At 41.8% G+C, this 22,722-nt stretch overlaps 1 long non-coding RNA gene across 1 annotated transcript; it reads right to left on the bottom strand.

The window, feature by feature from the left end:
* Window positions 1-2,722: 2,722 nt before the first annotated feature.
* Window positions 2,723-20,786, bottom strand: LOC144991847 (uncharacterized). Its single transcript, XR_013655500.1, has 2 exons — window positions 10,049-20,786; window positions 2,723-9,916 (listed from the first exon to the last, which is right to left on the bottom strand). It is a non-coding gene; the product is annotated as an uncharacterized LOC144991847 (long non-coding RNA).
* Window positions 20,787-22,722: the final 1,936 nt, after the last annotated feature.

Genomic DNA, 22,722 nt, shown 5'->3' with positions numbered 1-22,722 from the left:
CCAGAGCTAAGAAGAGGTTGAAGATGAAAAAAGCACAGAGGGGTGAGGACAGAAGGTGTTTATCTGTTCAGGCAGAGACTGTGAGACGAAGAGTCCTTCCTGCTGGCAAGGATGTTCATGGAAGTGCAGAGTGAAGATGGATCTCTGTGCTGGATTCTGACTGTTCGTAGCACTCAGTCCCCAGAATAATCCTGGCCTAAAAGTGGATCTCTTTATTGATTCAGTCCTGATGGGATATTTCAGGAATTATGTGGGCAAAGAACAAAATTTTCAAGAAAAATCAAAGCTGTGAACTTTTGTTTTCCTCTAAAAACTGGAGGTGTAGTGGTTCTTTTTAACAGCGATTCAATTTACGTCATAATTTGTGGTTGACGATCTGATTTATAGTCAAAATTGGCTCATTTTGAACAATCACTTTCAATCTGATTCACTAAATTAGATCAATCCAGGACAACTTTGTCCTAAACTTCAACCAGTGAGACTCAGAGAGAAATTCCTGCTACTAAACAGTGAAGTTTTCCAGATTCTTGGATTTCTTCCAGACAATCAAGTGTAAATGAAATATGTGTCCAAACAAACAAGTAAACAAGAATGAATGTCAAATCCATTCATATTTTAGTTTCCTAAAGTTCAGCCCACTGTTGTTTTTCTACATCCAAAGAATCCAAAGAACATTCTTAGAACATTCTAGAACACTGGATGGTCACATGTCTTTGCTAAATTCAAAGTTTTCACTCATTGGACTGGAACGATGGACTGATCTGTTTTTGCTGACATCACATGTGTGTTGTCTGCTGTGATGCACTTCATTTCTACAGTGCCTCGATCCAAATGGTATTTTCCAATATCGATGGAATCAATTCATTTCATTTTGAAACTAATTTCTAATGGGGTCAATCCAATTCAAATTAGCCTCTGACAGATCGGGTTGGATTGTAGTAACATGAATCAATTCATTGATTAATAGATGAATCAGTACTAAAACCTTTTCTCTCTTCAAAGAAACCAACAATTAAGTCCTTTTCTTTGTTTGGAGAACAGCTGAACTGCATTTCCTGATCAGTGAATCCTCAGAAAGATTGAAACCACAGAAGATGTATTAAAAAAGTCCATCATATTTCTTTCTTTTGTTGCTCCTGCCTCTGCCTGTGCATCCAGAAATGATTTTGTCGACTCAGATTCCCACCTCCCACCTGCAGCGCCTCCCCCCGCTCGGCCTGCTGTTTTCATGGAACAAGATGGAAGCTGCCAAAACACGGCGCTCCTGCTGCAGTCCTCTGTCCGCCAGAAGCTCTGTTTTTAAGAACTTCACCCTCTGTGCACCCGTTACATCTGACCTCAGGCGATCTGTGCACGCCACTGCTCCTACATTACCCTCTCTGTGAACAATGATGCCCCCCACTCACTCTCACTACTGTTTAGCATAATTAATGTGACCAGGACACAGCGCAGCCCAGCGTGCCGAGGCCCCCTGCCACTGGGAATCATGTCGTCGCGGCCACCACTTTTACGGTGGCTTATCGTGGAGGCATACTCAACATCCAAAAGGGAAAGTCAATGCACCGAGTCCTCAGAGATATTCAAAAATATCTGGAAAAATCCAGAAGCTGGGTGTCACCAGAACTGAGAGGCGGACTTCTGCAGGGGCCTCACTTATAAAGACATTTTTCAAGTCAGGTGTAAATTAATGTACACAAACAGAAAACTAGTTATCGTTTGCACACATTTTCTAATCAATACAAAAACCACAAGACACAGCATGTGAGGTATGGGTCAGGGTGGTTTTTTGTTGGGCTTTTGTTTTCCTTCTTCCTTTTGTTATGCTTTATTTTGTTGTTTCCTGTTCTCGTGCCGTTTTACCTTTCCGCTGTCTTTACGTTCTCCCATCTTCCTCATTGTTTTCACCTGCCCTCCCTGATGCCACCTGTTTTGTATATAGCCAGTGTCTCCCCTGTCTTTGTCACTGGATCGTTCTGGATGCTTTGCTTACGAGTATTACGAGTTCCAGTTCTCCCATGATTAAATCTGTCATTCATTCGACTATAACCTGCTGCTGTCCTGCGTTTGTGTCCACGCGCTAATCCTGACACAGCAGGGTTTATGTCAGCAGAAATTAAGACATTTGAGGGCAAAGGACTAAATATTACACAAAATCACAAACATGACTCACACGGACTGATATAACAACACATTTGTGCTCTGATGTTTCTGTAACTTACGGAGTTATTTGACAGAAATGACAAAAGACGTGTTCTAAATGTCGTATAAGCCGGGAATGAGTTGCTGGGCTAAAAAGTGCCACGTGCTCCGGCCGGTGAAGCTGAAGATAAGTTTGCTGTCTTCCGCTCTCTTTCGAGCAATACATTTCTCAAATATTGTTCAAAAATCTATTTACATCTGTGATAGGTAACATGTCTCTTTTGCTGAGATAATCCATCCTACCTCACAGGTGTGCCAACAAGAAGCTGATTAGACAGCATGGTTATTGCACAGGTGTGCCTTAGACTGGCCACAATAAAAGGCCACTCTGAAATGTGCCTATTTGTCTTATTTAGGGATGTGGGGACCTTAGGAAGTGGTAAAGTGGAGTGGCCACCATTTGCCTCATGCAGTGCAACACATCTCCTTCACATTGAGTTGATCAGGTTGCTGAGTGGCCCATGATGGCAGATAACATCAGGGTTATGGTATAGGCAGGGATATGTTTTAGATGAAGAACACATTTTATCAATGGTATTTTTAATGCACAGAGATACTTTGACCTGTTAAATATGAGCCAATAAAGAGGTAAATATGATCAAATGTCAAATACTTCCTTCGGTAGTAATACTCTTTTAAATGATGCTTCTCCACATTGAGAGGAGCCAGTTGAGGTGGCCACCTGGACGTCTCCCCGAGGAGGTGCTGCAGGCATGTCGCACTAGGCGGAGGCCCCGGGAAGACCCAGGACACGCTGGAGAGACTACGTCTCTTGGCTGGTCTGGGAACGTCTTGGAGTCCCCTGAGAGGATCTGGAGGAAAAGGCCAGGGAGAGGGACGTCAGGGCCTCTTTGCTTAGACTGCTGCCCCCGCAATCCGGTCCTGTATGAGCAGAAGAAGAAGATGGATGAATAGAAAATGAGTCATTATTGATTAATTGAATCCCAGAAAAAGGTTTTCCTTCAATTGTGACGATAAACATTGCATGCATACACACACACACACACACATACATACCTGTGCACTGTGCAGAGATCAGATTATGTTGTAACCGAGGCCTAAAAAACCTTTCTGGGTTTCAGCAAAGCAAAGTGTTGAATCTTTCTCTGTCTATACTGACATCTCTATTCTCTGTTTCCTGATTGGCTGACTTAAGCTGCTTATTAATATTTGCAGAATCATTTTTTAATGAACACAATGAAAACTGAGTCTGCTTAAAAACACTCAGTTAGGTGTCTTAAATAAAATGTAAGGAGCTAAGTTGTGAACTTTTTGTGAACAAACTAAAAAGAAAGATTGTTGGGAAAATCTACTTGTTTGCCCGCAGGCAGAAGACGTGGATTAATCCACTGAAAAAGGGGAGGGAGACTCCTGCTGCAGGCTGCAAGTGGAGAAGAAGATCTGTGAACTGCAAAAGTTCACCCAAAACTGTGAGGTCTCCGGACAGAGAGGGGCACACTAGCTTCTCCTTTGCTCTTTATCTCAGATGAAGAGGTTTTTCTTTTTGTTCCTTCAACACCTCTTCCAGGATGAAGATGCTCCAGCTTCAGCAGGAAGCAGCTGCTTCTCTTGGCGTAGAGTCCATCCATCTCTTCCAGTGACCGCAGAGGAGCAGGCAAGCCGAGCCCCCCCCCCCGCACGAGAGAGCAACATGCAACCTCTGCAGGCTGCGATACCACCTCCCTAGACAAAACAGCTTTTCACCTTCGAGCACCCAGAGGATACAGCTCCCTATGTTTTGCTGCCAGACAGGCGGGACGTTTACAACCACCACGCCACCACCTTATCTCTCTCCTCCTGCTGCTCCTGAGCCCCAAAACCCTCCAGAACCAACAACAGAGAACCAGGGAAGGGGGGATGAAGGTCACAGGACTGAAAATGCTTGGTTCAGCCCAGGATGCCCCACTCTATCTGTCCTCCCTCAGGACAGAGAATCTGAAGGGGGGCTGAGGTTCTCATCTTGTGCTGCTCTTCATCTTTGGGTCCTGAAATGTGACCATGTCAGCCTATCTCTGCCAGGGTGGGGGTGGCAGTGTACATCCATCATCCATGTCATCCACGAACCTGAAACTGAGAGACCACCATCAGCAAATCAGAACCAGGATTTGTTAGAAGGTCCATATCCAAAGTCTTAATGTGTCATTTGTGTTTGTGTTTAAACATGTAAAACTACTAACGTGTTATGCGATCATCACCCCGCCCTCAGCAACATGCGTTCAAGCAACCACTTCTAATGAAAAGTCTGAGTCAATTTTGGGCTGACACATTGAAAACTCACTTGTAGTGACGCAGGTCTTTGTGACTGTTTTTGGGCTCAATGTTAAAAACACACAACCATCAAACTGTCGAGCTAAACAGAGTTAAAATTTGGCCAACCAGGGACTCGGATTCGGTTTTGACGCAGTGAAACCAACCAAACTCAAAGTGTAGCTGGTTTATCAGGTGAACCCAGACAAGCCTGACAACGTCTGTTTGTTTTTCAAATAAATTCTCCTAATATGAGGTTATCCATAGCTGCCATTGCAAGGATCCCAGCAATGAACAAAACTACTTCCATTTTGTGCCCAAATCGCAAGACTTTCACCTTTTCAACATTTCGTACCAAGCGTCTTCCAACAGAAAAAGAAGAGGAAGATGAAGCCCCCTGCGTCCTTGAATGTGCGTTACATGCCCTGTGTGTACACAGCTTCGGAGAACTTAGCGTGTTTGTCTTCACGACTGAACCTAGAAAAAACAAACAAATCAAAAGACATTGAAAAACAGGAAATAAATAAAAAACAGAAAAAAAAACTTTGATTACATTCAGCAGAAAATGGTTTCAGAAGTTGAAACTGCACATGCTCCAGGTGAGGGACAGGTCAGCGCCATGAAACATGAAACAAGGTGAAAAAAGAAAATAAACTCAACAGAAGGATCTTTATTACAATTTTGGATTGGAATTTGGATTTGAAAGTAAAAGCAGGAAGCAACAAGGTTGAAAGTACCTTATAATGCAGCTTCGCCAGAACATGAACACGGATGATAGTAATGATGATTTTGACGATAATAAGCATTCTAGCTTGTAAGACCACAGCCTGAACCAGAATCATGTCTGTGGTCCCACACCGCTGACAGGAAGCGCAAAATATGTCCAGCATTAATGTTAAGCAATTCCTGGCTGCAGGCGGTGCTGAAATATTTAAATGCAGTCTGGAGCGGCGCCACGGCGGCTTGTTCCCACGTCGGGGGCTGCAGCCCCTTCTCAACTCTCACGTGCATGCCACACCCACGTGCACGCAAGAGTAGAGCCTCACTGGCTGTGACTCGCACCACCTGCTCACTGGGGCCACAAATATGGATGCTCTCCCTGATTATCACTCGACTCCAACTACAGTGACAGGGGGGGGGGGGGGGGGGGGGGGTAATAGTGGCTAAAATCTCCAGAGACTACTGCGTGTCATTAATAACAGCTTTAATTACAGTCGTTAGCCTGAGTTTGTCCCCTTCTAAACTGGCCCGTCTGTTACCTGAGTCAGGAAGGGGGGGTCTGTCAGGAGTCTAATGTTTAATGCTTCACTTTTCCTCATATTGATGGTTTCTGAAACATTTTTCTGTTCTACACACGGAAACCTAATGAAAAAGCTTTTGATCTATGGGCTTTTTCAGAACAGATTTTTGTCATTTAAAAAAATTATTGTTTTGGTTAAACAAACAATACGATGTTAAATGTATTCTTGGTTGATCATACTTTCCTAAATGCTGCCAGACCATTTACTGTTTATGAGAACTGCACTGAGGGACTCCTCGCCCATGCAATCCAAACAGGAAGTACCTGCTGGCTCCAAGAAGCCAAAATCCCATAGACTTCTATAAAATAAACAGCTATTTCTCTGTCATTCTATTGGTCAATAACTGTTGATCTGATATTATTTAACATGTTCTTAGTAATCCCAATTTATTCAATCTCTCATTTTAGTTTACAGATACTCAAACATATATCACTGGTGCAACAAAAATGGTCAACAATATTGGAACCATCCAGCTGTACAGTTTAGATCCAGTTTCCAGCTCAGACCAGGAAAGCAAAGATGTACATGTTTCTATTTAACTAAAAGATGGCCAGAAAACGCTCATTTGATGTGGTGTTTAAACTTTGTGTGGTGGCATACGCCCAAAAACATTCTGCTGAGGAATCTGCACGACATTTTTGGGGTGGATCCTAAACTTTTCTGTGAAAGGTGCATGCACATGGTTGATATCAAGAACACGCTGCAGAAAAAGAAGCAAACGATTTCCTGGTGGGGGTGCATAGAAAGCGAGCGACGACTTAGAAGACCTGGTTGGATTACTGAAGACAGAAAGGGATGAAAATTGTCATGGCAAACTAGGCGGGGCAGACCCAGGCGCTGGAACCCGGAAGGAAAACACAGGCGAGTTCGATGGGAAGTAAAGAGATTTATCCGGAGAGGCTTGAAGTCTTGACGAGACAGGAGGCTGGAGAGCGGCTGGTGACGTCACTGGAGGCTTGTAATGGCTTGTGGGGTGGCTGGAGGATTCTTGGACTTCCGTGAGGTTCTTCAGCTCAGGTAAACAGGAGACTCACTCATGGTTATTATGTCCTGAAGGCGAGGCATAAGAAGGAGTTAGGTATGAACATGAATTCATGGGCTAGAATAACTTGATAGACCAGACTAAGCACCATAAGGGGCAACGAACTGGCGATGAATACTGGAGCTGGATGTCCTTAAGAAGAGCAGGTGGATGATGAGTTGAATGGTTACAGCTGACTCAAATCAGGAACCAAGCAGAAAGGGGAGAGGGGAGGAGAGCTGCCAGAGGCACCATGACAGAAAATACCTCATATTTCATAAATAATTCCTTCTTTAGTGTGACAAAAGTAATATATGATCATATGTGAGGATATAGTTTACTCTGAAAGGCTTAAGTGAAGCATAATTTAGCCCCTTTAATAAAGCTTGCTGTATTTTTCATGAACATCCATGTGATTTAGCTCAGCAGTTCCTGTGGTTCTTCCTCTGACTTTGTTCTGACAACTGACATTTCAGCTTGACAAAAACCATGCTGAAACGCACATGCAACATTATTTTGTATCGTAAATGTCAGAATCTGTTTTTATAACGGAAACCCCCCACAGTGTTTAATGCTCCTGTGCCTTCTTATGAAATAAACAAATGTTTTGCTTTACTGAATCCAGACTTCTTCAGTCTGAAGAAACGTAAATAATCCCTCACATGAACAACAAATCCACACAAATCCAGAACCTATCTGAGTCCCAGTAGCAGTGAAGTGGTGTTGTTTCAACGTCTTCATCCACCTGAATCCATCACCAACCTTCAGAGGGGCTTCCTCACAAATCTGTCGCTCTGACAGAGAGACTTCTTCTGCTGTGATCATCTGGTTCATTTCAAATGTATTCAAACAAACTGACTCTTTATAAAGATTTAAGTTTCCTTCAAATGGGCCTCAGATGTCCTTCAAATTCAGAATTCCTCGTCATCTGGGATCATTTTTGTCCACTTTGATGCTTCACTTTGATTTCCGCTCTGAGTGGATCTGGCAGCTCAGTCTCCTGTTGCTTCTCTGAGTTCTCATCTACTGGGTGATAAGAGCTTAAATGAGACAGTTAATGAGGCTGTCAGGCCCGCACCGTCAGCTCAATTAGGGCAGCGAGTTTCCCTCCCGCTCCTCTCTGCTGCCTGCATCAAGCAGCTTCACGCCGTCATCCTGAGCTGCCGGCCCGCTGAGAGCCGTGGGAACGCTCTTTTCACAGCCGACGACCGATTTCCTCCATGCAGGGGAAGCCATGGTTACAAAGAAGTCTGTGAATATCCATTTGCTTTTTAGGATGCTTGTTTTAATCTTTTTTATTAGAGCAAAACTCCTAAACTCCTCTTTCTTATGGTAATTCTTTTATTTGATCTCCAGATTTAAGTAAAAACGAAGTTTTCATTCTTTATTATCCTCAACAACTGTTCCAGCTAATTAAGATGTTTGAGCTGACGTGACAAAAAATATCACTCTTATTAAGCAAAATAATAGGTTTTAGGGAGAAAAATATCTTAGGATTGTCATCAGAAACCACTAACACAACAGTCATGGACAGGACATGTTCATTTAAAAACACAACCGCCAGTGAATTCTCTTGAACATTAATACAAGTTTATAAATCCAAATGTGCACAAATTGATGAAAGCACAATCTGTTCTGTCAATGGAGGCAACCTAAAGCAAAACACAGCTATAAGATTGTTAAAAATGGCAACATAATATTATTTACTCTAAAAGTATTTATTAATAACGGATGTAAATCATGGCAGCATTTGTGTAACATAATTAAAAACAAAAGTCAAAACCAGAAATGCTTTTTCATTTTCAAGATGAATCTGCATTTTTTTACTACGTAGCAGCATTTCCGCCTTCCGCGGTCCTCCTTCGGACGCATCGCCGTTTGTCGAAACTTTCCCCCCGGACCAGCTTTGTCTTCGGACCGGCAGCCAGATCGCCGAAGGCAGAAGTGCTGCTACGCAGATCTGAAAAACTCTAAATCATCATCTGAATGTGTTTCCAGTGGTGTCCAGACAAAATAAAGGCTGATGTTATTCTCACATATTTACATCCAAGATGCTCATGCTCATTTCCGCGGAAGGCGGAAATGCTGCTATGTAGTCCTGAGAAGCTGTGTACAGTCATCAGGAGTGCACAACCGTCACAAAGCCCTCTCCTCTGACGCTAACATCTTGCCTTTAAATTTTCTTTGTCATTTTAATTAAGTGACAGAATAAGCAGTGTTGAAGAAGAAAAAGCATCTTGAAGGATTGCTTTTTCATATAAAGTTTGAGTCATAAAATGCAGCTTCATTTTGAAAATGAAAAAGCATTTCTGGTTTGATATTTATTGTTAATCTTGCTACACAAATGCTTAGTGAACATGTTGGAGCTGTGTTTGTGAATGAAGCAGTACCTCCATCCATCTCTGTGGTGGTGAAAGACCCAACATGCTGGAGGCATTAAAAATAAACTTGAACTTGTCAGAATCAAGAACTAACAAAAGGGTAGCAAAACAGATGACCTAACAAAGATGAACTGAAAACCAGGCATCCAAATACGCTGAGGATGACCAACTGTTGTGAAGACAGCTGTGGAGGATTATTGACTTGATCCTGGTGTGACAGACAGGCGGAAAAACCCCAAAAACCCAAAATGTACATGAAAATCTAAGAAAAGACTTGAAAAAACCAAACTACAGGGAACAATCGCTACAGCCACCCTCCCTGAAAGAACAGGTCCCAGACGCTCAAACATGTAAAGATAGGGCGGAAAGGACTTGGAGTAGAATCAGACCCCCCCCCCAAAAAAAAATAGTTCATGTCTTTGTAGGTAAACAGGGGTGAGGGGTCAACATGAAGAACTCCTCCTCAATAACAGGCAGGAAGAGGAGTCCCAATGACCATCGTCAGCGACAGGAAACATGGCCGAGGGGGAGGACCGGGAACCATCCTCAGGTACAGGGAACATTATGAGGAGCGTTCTGAGTGCATGGATATTTGCTGGATGAGTCATTGCCTGACTTGGAAACCTTCATCAGTCGTGGCGTGGCATGGCATGGCATGGCATGGCATTTCATGGCGTGGCATTGACAGCAGTGGGGAGAAAATTATCACTGCTGCTGAGAGTGTCTTGCTGGATCCAGGATAGTCAGGTCATTCTGACAGGAACTGGCTTGTGGCAGAAATTCAAAGAATTAATACATAAACTTAAACCACACAAAATCATGAACTGAGGGAACAGCAAAAACGTTATAAGACACGTGACCTGACAAGGATGAGCTTCAAAACACTGAGGCAAACTTACTGAAGGAAAGATCGCTGTAGACGATCATCAGCTTGAACCTGATGTGACTGACAGGCACGAAAAGAAACAGAAAACAGCAAAGAACCAAGTAAATGCCAGAAAAACCAAACTAGAGGGCACCATTCGTACAGTTTGATGTAATGACAATTCCTGAATCCTTAGGAATAAAATGTCACATGAGTCAAAACCTGTATGTCGTAATGATCTGTGTTTGAATTAAACTGATCTTTTAACTTCTGTTGGAATCACAATCACTGTTCCTTTTTGGTTCAAGTCACCCTTTCTGGCAGCATGCAGTCTATTGCGTTAACCGTGTGTGGTGTGCCACAAGGCTATTTCACAGGCCCCCTCTTATTCATTGTTTATCTTTTCCTCCTTAGCACTTTTTTCAGAAAAGGACCTGGTTTTCTAAACGATGTTTTAGAGTAAATTGTTGTCAAAGTAAACTGATCATAAGTCCCCTTTATGCAAATAATATATCTCTTCTTGATAATTTTTTCCTCACAGTGTTTACATTTTTTTGCAGGACTTTTATTGGTTTATTTATTTTCATTTTAGATTTCTGAATTTTACTGAAAAACTGTTTGGTAGAAGTTCAGCAGGAGTGGGCTTTAGCATAGGACACAGAACAGATGATAGCTTAGTTGCTAGTTTGACTCCCTGATGCGTCTTTCTGTATTCACTGGAAACAGTTTCTGTCATTTGAACAAGAGAGAAATTCAAACCTACATAGACTCTGATTTTTTCTTCTTTTTGTCGTCCATTTCTGTGCATCTGTTGTAACTCTCCCCCCCCCCCCCGCGAACACAGATAAAATACAAAAGTGCATCCGGCGTACAAATCTCTGCCAAACCACTTGTGTGAATTACAGTTTTTCTCAGTCGCTTTAGTACAATTCTCAGATCAGAATTGAAGTTTGCAAATACGTGTGTGCATTTCTCAAAACGATTTGTACAAACAGCAAAACACCATGGATTTCTTGCAAAAGCCTGTAACGTGCTCAAAATCTTTAGTTCATCTCTCAAAACTAAGTCTTTATGTCATTGAACATGTCAGTGCCATCAGAATGTCAAGTCCTTGTGTCATTGTCTACGAACAAGACAGTCAAATGACTTAGTCATGTTGTCAATATAACTGTACTTTAGAGGGAGGTTCTGATGTAAACTATGGCTAAAGTTTTGATGACAGTTATTGTAAAATGTAAGTTACACCTTTTTTGTTTGATTGCAAGAGACTGGAAAAGATTCCCATTTACACTTTTATTGTTCATACTGTAATTTGTTGACAGACCATGTCATACCAACATAGAAAAAACCCACTGCAAACAGTAACACAAAGGGGGAAAAAAAGATAGGACAATATTCTGTCCAACAGGACAGGCAGTGCAGTAGGAATTGGTGTGGTCTTCCTACACCTCTTGTCGTTCCTGTATGTTAGGCCACAAATTCTCATCCACATCACAGCAAATATCCTCTTTTTCAACGCAGTGAAAAATGTTTGTCACATTATGACAACTTGGTCAACCATTTTGCAGTTAATGACTTATACGATGAACTAATGACTAGGTGTTTTGAGGAGTAAGACTATTGCACAGTGAACTATATAATACATTTAGATCAACATGACATAAACAATTGATAATGTAGCAAAGAGCAGAGAGTTGTACATAATCATTTGCATGGATGTACCAAAGCAATTGCAACTTGTTCAAAGAAGTGAGAAACTGCTTATATGATGTGCACAAGTGACATCATGATGTGAAGATTGAACAAATAGTTTTGGGAATTTCATTCTGATCTGAGAATTGTACTAAAGCGACTGAGAAAAACTGTAGTGAACAGTGATTCACTGCGGTGACCCCTGAAGGAATATGCTGAAAAGTGAACAACATTTAAGCTTTCTCATCAAAAATCTAGACTGAAAGATTACTTTTTTAAACGTTTTATTCTCTTCTGAAAAAAGCCTCAGAAAAAGGAGGGTCTGAAAAGAGTTCCGGTCAACTAAAAGGAAGGATAAAAACTATCATGACAAACTAACTGTGAGATACTAAGGAGCGCGCTCCAAAGTGAAGATCACACTTCCTCTGTAGCATTTCAGTAGCAAACACTACAAATCCGGGATGAGTCTTGAACTTTGTTCATGTGAATCTGTGATGCTGCTGCTGTGTGTGATCATGTCCTTACAAACGTGCGCATGCGTAAGCGTGCATGTGATCGTCGTCCTCCTGGCAGATCCATTAAAACAGCAGATGAATAAATCAAAGGTGTTTGGGGAGATTTGAGACGAAGCAGCTTCCTGGCAGCACTCGCACCCCTGCGTCCTCACACACATGCACACACCTTCACGCATGCATTATAGATGTGTTGTCTCTTGCATGCTCCACAGCCTTGAAGGTTTCATCTCCACTACATCAATTAAATAAATACCACCAAACAAATAAAAAATATTTTTTGCTAAACACTAGAAAACTGTTTTTAACAACATTTTGTACCAAAAGAAGAACATTCTGATTTGTAGATTGATGCAAATGTACACAGATGTGTATGAGTGCATACATGGGGACCAGGTTTGGCTCGATGAACCTCCTGTTGAAGACCACCTGAGCTGCTGCAGCTCAACCAGCAGGGGGGGTTGTACTGCAGCAGGACTTATCTCACCTTAGTGCTCACACAGGTACGTTGCTGTCTTTGAGCACGGAGACATGCAAAGGAGAGGAGCTCGTGATTCAGATGAATCCTCATCAACGGGCTAAATTAGCTGCTTCATTACCATAATCAGCAGTTTGAGGTCCTCCGGTGGGGAGGGAGGCGCGCGCAAGGGGGGGGGGGGCTAATCCGTCCGTCCATCACTCTGCCCTGTCAGTCCCCATCAGTCTCCTTGGTGACGGGATGCTGGTGGTGACCCGGGGTGACGGCGGACCGCTCCGATATGTAAAGCAGGCGTCTGGCCAGGCGCCAAGCTGTCAGGCCGCCTGTAGCTGCAGGGGGAGGGGGGGTCCACCCAAATCTATGCTAATTTGACATTTCCACTCTCATTTGCATTTGTACACATTGAAGTTTCTCCTCTTTGTATACCCCCCATCCCTCCAAAGCTCAAAGACAAACACACAAGAGGAATCAAACCTCAGCACTCGAACAACACAAAACAGATACACAAACAGAAACATCATGGGATGTTGTCAACATTGTCAACAAGCTTCATTTTTACCATGTCCAGGTGAGTATTGAGGTTTGTGAATGGCATTGAATGTCTCTTTCTAAACACCAGGGAATAAAACGCCATTTGAAAAATATCTGAGGGTCACTTTAAACAGAAAAGAACCTTTAACTGTCCTTTGCTTGTCTATTAACTCTTTAACACTAGAGATGTCACCTAAATAAAACACACTTTGACATATCACAGTTCTTCGACTGTTTATGTGATCAACGTGAATCCGCTGATTCTGATTCATAGAGAAGCAGCTTTTCACCAGAAATGCAGCACATTACTAATGTTAAGTGTTACATACAAAGCTGCTTTTCTCCATGACAGAATCCATGGAAATTATGATGATTGTGTATTTACAGTTGATGATGTTTAAAGGTTAAAGATTTCAACATGACACCTTTCTGCTAAGCTTCAGATCTGACGTCTTTATTCATGTGTTGCAAAAACAAAAGCAAAAGGATAAAAAAAAAAAAAATACATTTGAGTCATTTTCGCAGCTTCAGGTTTCAGATTTCAGATTTCAGGCTGCATGGCGATTCAGGTGTGAGCCCTCTCACCTCACAACGGCTCTGGGCCTTTTCTATGTGGAGTTTGAATGTTTTCCTAATGCATCTGTGGGTTTTATCCAGGGACTTGGTCTTTTCCCCCACAGTTTACAAGTTAACTGGCAACAAGGTTAAGGTTAACCCCAGGTTTGAATGTGTGTGGTTGTCTGTCTTGGTTGGATTCTGTGACCCCGAAAAGATCAGAACCTTAACCCTTAACTGATCACATGACCATAGTCCTACTAAACAAAGAACAATATGAAAGGAACCAACCAGGAAGGAAATGTTATAAAAGGTTTTAGTTTACCAAATTTTAATGGTGAAAAGATATTTTGTCAAAACTTTGAATTTTTTTTCTGCTTTCAATTACTACTTCTTAATTTATTTATTATTGTTCATTAGAACATGCAATACTGGACACAAATTGTTAAAAAGTTTCAAAATAATTATATAAATATATACATAGTTATATATATGTATGTATCATCAGCAGCAGCAGCCTATCACGCCACTGCTGGCGGATAGGCTTACATCTTAAATAAATTATTCGTTCTTCTCTTTCTTTAATGGAAAAACCATTTAGTCCAGTGTTTTAAAAGATGTCCTTTATTTAATTTCCTCCACTGCCACCAATGGAGTGTTGCATCTTAGCCAACTTAATGTGATCGTCTTTTACAAAGGGTTATACATTTTCAAAAAGATACCTGTCTTCCTTTCCAATCACATCTCCTGACAACAATTCCAACAGAAAAACATGTGGCTCATGCCCCCCCCCACACACACACACAAGTCTGCGTCTGCACATACACACATGCAAACACACACACTGTAGCATCAGGGGAGAGGTACTGGACGGACGGGTCAACTAGCTCTTTTGGCAGCTCGACTCCTGTTTTGGCTCCAGACCATATTCTGCAGACACACACACACACACACACACACACACACACACACACACACACACACACACACACACACACACACACACTTGGATGCTGATGACACGCCTCCATACTGGATGTGAGGTGGGTGATGAAAAATGTGTGGTTTAAGGGGGGTTGATGAGGAAGGGATGTCCCGACACCTTAAGCCCTCCCACACCAACGTGCACACTCCCACACCAACGTGCACACTCACACACCAATGTGCACACTCCCACACCAACGTGCACACTCACACACCAACATGCACACACTCAGGCCTGATGTCAGCTGGCTGTGAACGACAGAGGCTGACCACTTGCTGTGATTCAGCACCAACTGGGCCCCAGCCAGCAGACTGGACTCCCGCCATGCTGGCCCATCCTGCTGCTGGTCCACCAGCCAACATCCTCCTCCACCTCCTGCTCCTCCTCCCCTGCATTTTCATCTCTGGTCACAGCTGCACTGAGCTGGCTGAATTTTACAGCAACAGGTGACTCTTGTTGGTAACAGCAGGGGGCGCTCCTCTGAAATTCTGTCCCCACATGGACAGGTGCTTTGAGAAAACTGAGCTGACATTTTGGCTGCAGTCCTGAAAGACCCTCACACTCCCTTCTGAACAATGAGAAGAGTAAACTGTTGCAGAACAAATGCTTGAGACACAGGAGGCTTTTGGACTTCTGCTAATAATGCCGTAAAGCTGCAAGAACTGTGGGAACAAGTGCATCAGACTGGTAACTTAAGTCAAGTTTGACTAAAGTTGTGTGTTAAAAACAGCATGATGACATGCCTACACATTCTGCTGCATTACATAGTCTCTCACAGAGCTGTTATGGATCCATCCAAGTGCGTCAGCTACACTGATTGACAAAGGTCTGACTCTGAAGAAGTTTTGTTTGCGAAGAGGTAATAATAGGAGCATTTTGAAAATAAATTGCTATGCAGGAGACAGAAATATGGTTTATTTGGTTGAAAGAAAAATTCTTATATTTTCTAGGTGATGGTATAGGGCTGACTGTGAAACTCATCAAGGTAAGACAGATTATGAAGTGGAATGTAAATTTTCCATAGGAATATGTTGCAGGTGTTAAACCAGTGTTCAGACATGTGGAGTGAAATTTGCTCTCTGTTCTTTGTCAGGACAACTGATGATAACTGATGATTCCTATTGCCAAAATGTCTTTAAATAAACCAACCAACCAAGGGTCTCTTAGAATTGAGCTGCATTTTTTTCATTGACAGTAAATGAACCTGGACTGAGTAACCGCATTCCAAAATTGGAAGTACCCGCCTGGTTCAAAAAAGCTGAAATCCCACAGACTTCTATAGAGAAATAAACAGCTGTTACTCAGTCATTATGTCCGTCAGAATAATCATTCTTGCTATGATACCCTTTATTGACACGTTCTTGCTATTCATACATTTTATTCATAATATTTTGCCGTAGTGCAAGTTATTCAAGTTATAAACTGACCAATCAGATGCCTCAATAAAAGTTGTTGGCCTCGAACGTTCGAAGCGTTTTGATTGACTGATTCTTCAGAGCCTGCTTTCAGTAGAAGGGGGGTGGCCTTCTAACATACTCACTCCTGACTGGAGAGAGTGGTTGAGAGTGGGAAATGCAGACAGGGAAATCACGGCTTACTGAGGATGTCTGGTTCCAACATGGCGACGGACATATCGTGGGAAAATGGCGACTTAATTGATTTCACACCAGGAGCAATTCATTTTCTATGGATGACGTCACACATGATTTGTCCAGTCTCAACGTTTATTTTACACAAATAAACTCCACAAATTAAGACAGATAGCTTGCAACCAGCTCATAAATCCAAACTGTTTCCCTACCCCATACAGCTTCTCCCTACCACTACACTTAGTTGATAGATGGAAAAGAAAACACTATGCTTGTTTGAGATGTACCAGCTCCTCTCCTGGATGGTTGGCGAGACCAGGCAGCTGCAGCTGGTGGCGTGGACAAGGTGCCTGAGACGAAGGCGAACGCTGAGGTGTAGCGAGACTGAACAAGAACAGGAAGTTGGGGTTGTCCTAAACATTCAGTTGAATTTAATGTGCTTCTCCCCTTTAGTGTGATCTATGCTAATATATCTTATAGTAATTTAGACTTTTTGCAATGTATGTATTTTTTATCAGTAGGTTCTTTTAATTGATTCTCTTTGTAGGTGGACAGTTTCAACATCTGTGTGGGGTCAACAGATGACAAACAGCCGCTGGGCTGATTCTGGCTCATTGCTTTTAATGTTAACTGTCCCTGAGAAATAAACAGGTAACTTCTAAAGGCAACAGTAAAACACAGAACCACAGAGGATTTGTGATGCTGTACTTATAAGTTCCTTTAGTTGCACAAATGTCTGTCTGATGTTTAGCATTAAAACCAAAATGATCATCAGTAGAGGAAAAAAAACAATGAAATGATTTAATTAAAATAATTTCTAATAATAAAGTAATCTGCCTGATGTTGATTTCAATTACCACAACCATTTGTATGGAAAAAACCATGTTCATTCTTTCATCAGTGATATGCAGAAAGAGTTACAAAATACACACATTTCCTTCATTGAGCGGCAGCTATTTCTGCTTAGCACCCCTTCAACTACAAGAACAGTCAGGACACCGTTTCCCACAATGCATTGTTTTATGGTCATCCAGGCAGCTCAGTCAGCGCAGTCCCAAATTTCCAAATAGGCTAACCTGGGTAGGCACCTTGCCCACCCCTTTCTTGTGATACTTTTATGATGACAGACATGTGACGTCAGAGCAAAAACTAACCAAAATGCACCAAACACCAGTCGATCTGTGTGGTGCTGTGTCCGCCTGGGTGATCTCAAAAAAATCAAATTTGGACATTACTTCAGCTTGATAACATCACAACAACATCGTTTTTATAACTTTATAAAGTCATGCAAAAATAAAGCCACTAAATTCTCACATTTAAATGTAAACTTCTGTGCTTCAGAGCTCACCCACATGAAGGAATGTGTTTCTCCTCCACATCACAAGCGCAGGTCAGCTCACCCTACCAGTGGAGGGATGGCCAGTCCTAAGTCGCTATGGCTCCCCCCTTAAAAAGCACTTTCGGACACCACTACAGCTTCAAATACACCAACAAGACGAGCCAGACACAACACACATACAAAACCAGACTCCTCTGAATGTGTTGGACCTTTGGAGTTCAGCTGAAGTCCAGGAGTCAAACACTAAATATGGATTCATAGAAGTTTTAACCCATGTGAGACCAAAGATGTACACATAAATCAGAAAGTGTTTTTGGTCTTTGTCTGTTTATCTGGTTGTAAGATTAGTATCATGCCAGATTTTTTTCAGAACAGAATTACACACATGCGCATGTGCGCACACACACGCACACACACACACACACACACAGGCTGATGATGCACGATCTCCGGACTGTAGCCAGCTCCTCTCTATTCTCAGAGGGCTAATCTAAAGCTACTGCCCGCCTGCTGCTTCACGGAGCACGCTCTGTAGGACACACGCTATAGCAGACTGCTGCTTGCTTTTTAGTCCACCTCCATCCATCCATCCATCCATCACAGGTGTTTGGTTTATTTTTTTACAGTAGGGCCCCTGGGGACAGATGGAGATCAAGGAGATGTCATGTCAAAAGAAGTTTATATTTGACACGGAGACAATTAACAAAAAGAAATATTGCTGGGATGTTTGGGCTGGTTTAGTTTACTAGTTATACTAGTTTAAAACTGGTTTTAGACTGGTTTTATATTGTTTTTACACTGAATCCAGACTTGTTTTTTTAACTATCGTAGCTTTTACACTTATTTCAGTATATCCTCTTGCTTGGCTGTTCTTAGACTCCTTTTCAACATGTTTTTAAAAGATTTAAGACAAAACACTTGGTTACAGAGTCATTTCAGGTTGGATTTAGATCATGTTTGTTTTTTTTGTTTTTATCTAGACTTGCTTCAAATTGGTTTTTAAGCTGGTTTGGTTTGGGTGCTGCCTGGACTCAGACTTGGATTGGTTTTTGAAAGATTTGAAAAATGACTTGATTTGAAAAACATGTTTTTAACTAGATTTAGATTGGTTTTACACTGATATTAGACTGCTATTTGTGATTTAAAACAAATTTCAAAATGGGTTTACACATGTGTAAGTGATGTTTAGGAAGCAGTTTGGTTCTTCTATTAAACTGATTTGGTGGTTTATATTTTGTCACTCTGGTAAACATTTGGTTAAAACATGTTTTCAAATGATGTAGTTTTAGACCGGTTTGAAGCAGTTAGCCAGCATTCAGGCTAACTTAAGGAGGATTTTAGTTTGGATTTATGTTGGTCTGAAGTTTGGTGGTTTTAAACTGATCTCAGACAAATTCCCCTTTCCTCCAGTTTCTCTGCCATTACAATTTCAACTAATAAACTAGAGGGGGCAGAACAAAGCCTGTTTGTAGCTGCTAAGATTGTTTTCTCTTCAAAAAAGTCTAATTAAATCAAAGATGAATAGATAAAAGCCTAAAATCCCTGTAAACACAATAAAGAGATAGGCCATCCACCATTTTTTATTTTTTAGTCAAGTCTGAAATAAATCCACTTCAGTTTGGCTTTGGATATTTACAGGACCAGCATTGCCCTTAGAGAAATGTTGAAGTGATGCTCCAGATTTTTAGTCTTACAATGAACTTTCTTATTTGGGCAAACTGGGTTTAGATCGGGGGGGGGGCTCTAGGGCTCTAATTTTTTTCAGGGACTATTGCCCTAGTCATGTCCGATTACCTGGATCAGGTGTGTCTAGGCAATCACAACAGGGTTGTGTTCCCAGCATATTCTGCTCTTTTTCTTTCTTGAAGTTTGGGACTCTGAAGCAGAACCAGTGAGGCCCCTCTGGCCCCTGGAGCCTCCTGCTAATTCACTTACAACTTCATTCTTGTACTAATCAGATCTGTACAGTTTGTAGTCATTAGCACATGTGTGTGTGTGTTTGATCATGTAAGAGCAGAGGTTAAAGGTCAACCTCACATGGAAGGAGAGGGGCAGCGGAAGCGGGCTGTCCTCGCGGCAGTGAACGCACCGTCGAGCCGTTTCCTCATTTCATGTGGAAAAACCAACTAATTACGTGGAAATATGATAATGTATAATGCTTGGGGAGACGCCGCCCAGCTCCACTTATTGCCCAGACTCCCTCAGCCCCCCCCTAAACCGCCTTCTCCCCTCACGCCCCTCTCCTGGTATTTCTCCCAGGGAGGCTCGCCCTTTCACGACTGGAGAAACATTAGCGGCCAGTCCGGCTTGTTTTGCTTCAAAGCGATGCTTCATTTGCATAATCTGAGCATGAGCTTCTTCTTCCTCCTCCTCATTACGAGGTCATATCACCCCCTCCCCCTCCATACTGCCCATCCATCATCAATGCAGACTTAGACTTTTTCAGCTCAGGATCACCTGATACTTCTGGCTAAGCTGCAGGCCTGTGTGTGTGTTTGCGTGTGTGAGTGCATTCTTTCCTCCTTCACCAATCCGTCCCGGCGTGAGGAAAGGAAAGAGGCAAAGAGGAGGAGGGTGTCAGTGGGTCAGTCATAAATGTGATGAATCAGATCTGACAGGTTCCCAGTGTTACTCCAAACCTCTACTGGTTCCCAGTAAGACTCTCTAATGGGACTAATGGCCTGAGAGAAGATCAACACAAACAGACAGTCCAACACTTCCCAGCAACAACGTTAAAGTCCAACAGAACCAGAAGTGAACAGCCCTGACATGACTGAGGCTATCATGACAGCGGCACAAATTAACCTGTAACCCATAAACCAACCAACTTCACTAACCCGCACAAACTGCTAACTAACATGAAATCACGATATAACTAGTCCAGGGGTGGGCAAACCTTTTGGCTCACGGGCCACAAAGGGTTCTAAAATTTGACAGAAAGGCCAGACCAAGAGCAGATACGTGGAGTGTTTTGGTAATGAACCTCATAGGAGAAAGAAGTAACATGGAATCTGGACAAAAACAAGCTTTAATTTTGATTGATAACAAAAATAAACAGTCAGCCAAAAAATATCTAGTCAGCCACCAATTGTGCAAGTTTTCCCATTTGAAAAGATAGAGAGGTCTGTAATTTTCATCATAGGTATACCTCAACTATGAAAAACAAAATGACAAAAGAAACCAGAAACCAGAAATAGTTGTCTGATTTTTAAAGAATTTTTTTGTAAATTATGGTGAAAAAAAAGCATTTGGTCAATAACAAAAGCTCAACTCAATACTTTGTTATATCTCTACAGGACCTTGAAGTGATGATGATGATGAAGCCACTCCTTCATTATCTGGTCAGTGTGTTTGGGATTATTGTCACGCTGAAAGACCCAGCCATGTCTGATCTTCAATGCTCTTTATGATGGAAGGAGGTTTTCTCTCAATCTGACGATACATGGCTTCATTCATTCTTTCCTTTACAGGGATCAGTCATCCTGGTCCCTCTGCTGAAAAACAGCCACAAAGCATGATGTTTCCACCCCCATGCTTTATAGTAGGAATGGTGTTCTTTAGATGCAGCTCAGCATTCTTTCTCCTCCAAACATGACGAATAGAGTTCTTACCTAACAGATTTATTTTGGTTTCATCCGACTATAGCACAGTCTCCCAATCCTCTTCTGGATCCTCCAAATGCTCTCTATCAAACTTTAGACGGGCCTGTACAAGTACTGGCTTTAGCAGGGGGACACGTCTGGCCCTGCAGGGTTTGAGTCTCTGGTGGCATAGTGTTACTGATGGTAGCCTTTGTTACTTTGGTCCCCAGATGGAGGGAGATTATCTGTGGTCTTGTCTGTCTTCCATTGTGATTTCATTCATTGTGAGTTGATTTCTTCACACCGAGCTGCTTATCTATTGCAGATTCAGTCTTCCCAGCCTGGTGCAGGTCAACAGTTTGGTTTCTGGTGTCCTTAGACAGCTCTTTGGTCTTGGCCATAGTGGAGTTTGGAGTGTGACTGTTTGAGGTTGAGGACAGGTGTCTTTTATCTAGATAACTACTTCAAACTGGTTTCATTAATAAAGATAAAGAGTGGAGGACAGAGGATCCTCTCACAGAATAAGTTACAGGTCTGTGAAAGCCAGAAATCTTGCTAGTTTGTTATTGACCAAATACTTCTTTTCTACCATCATTTACAAATAATTTCTTTAAAAATCAAACAATGATTTTCTAGATTTTTTCTCTCGTTTTATCTCTCATAGTTAAGGTTCACTTATGATGAAAATTACAGGCCTCTCTTATCTTTTTAGGTGGGAGAACTTGCACGATTGATTGCTGACTCAACATTATCCCCACTGTACTTTTATTTTTTAATTCCCTAAAAATTCCTTTTGGAATTTTGATTTCAAAACTTTTACTTCTGTTTTCATTTTAGAGCCAATGAGTTAATGTTTCTCAGGGAAATACGGAAACTTACTGAAATGTGGTGTAGGAATGATTGAAAAATCACTATCCTATTATGAAAACTCACATGAATGTCAGAAATTCAACAAAATCTTCCAACACCACATGAATGCATAATAACTTTCTACACCTAAAAAAAAAGGTCAATGTATTTGTAGTGCACCATCTCTGGGGAAACACAAGATTACAGAAAAAACATAACATTATTAAGGATTATCAATATAATTCTTTCTAGTTTGGTGGGCCAGATTAAATAGGGCTGTAGTTTGGCCATCCCCGAACAGACTGAAACTATACTTTAAATAAATTGGAATAAAACTTAAACTAACCAACATTAAACTTTACTTTCCTGTAACTATTTTTTAAACAACCTACAAACAATTATTGACCAACATAAAATTCACTTACTAGTAACTTGCTACAATGCTTTCACTAACTTGCTACTAGCCAATAACAAACATGGCATTAACCCTTGTGCTATCTTAGATGACCCCACCCTTACATTGACGTGTTTTCCCTACCATGACAAAGGTGGATAAAGGTGGAAAGATTTCATGTAATCCATGGACACCAGTGAAGA

This window comes from Oryzias latipes, chromosome 4 (assembly GCF_053564925.1).
Source record: "Oryzias latipes strain Hd-rR chromosome 4, Olatipes_Hd-rR_3.1".
Classification (NCBI taxonomy): Eukaryota; Metazoa; Chordata; class Actinopteri; order Beloniformes; family Adrianichthyidae; genus Oryzias; species Oryzias latipes.
Note: the sequence above shows the minus strand (reverse complement) of the source record. Positions and strands in the feature narration are given on the sequence as shown.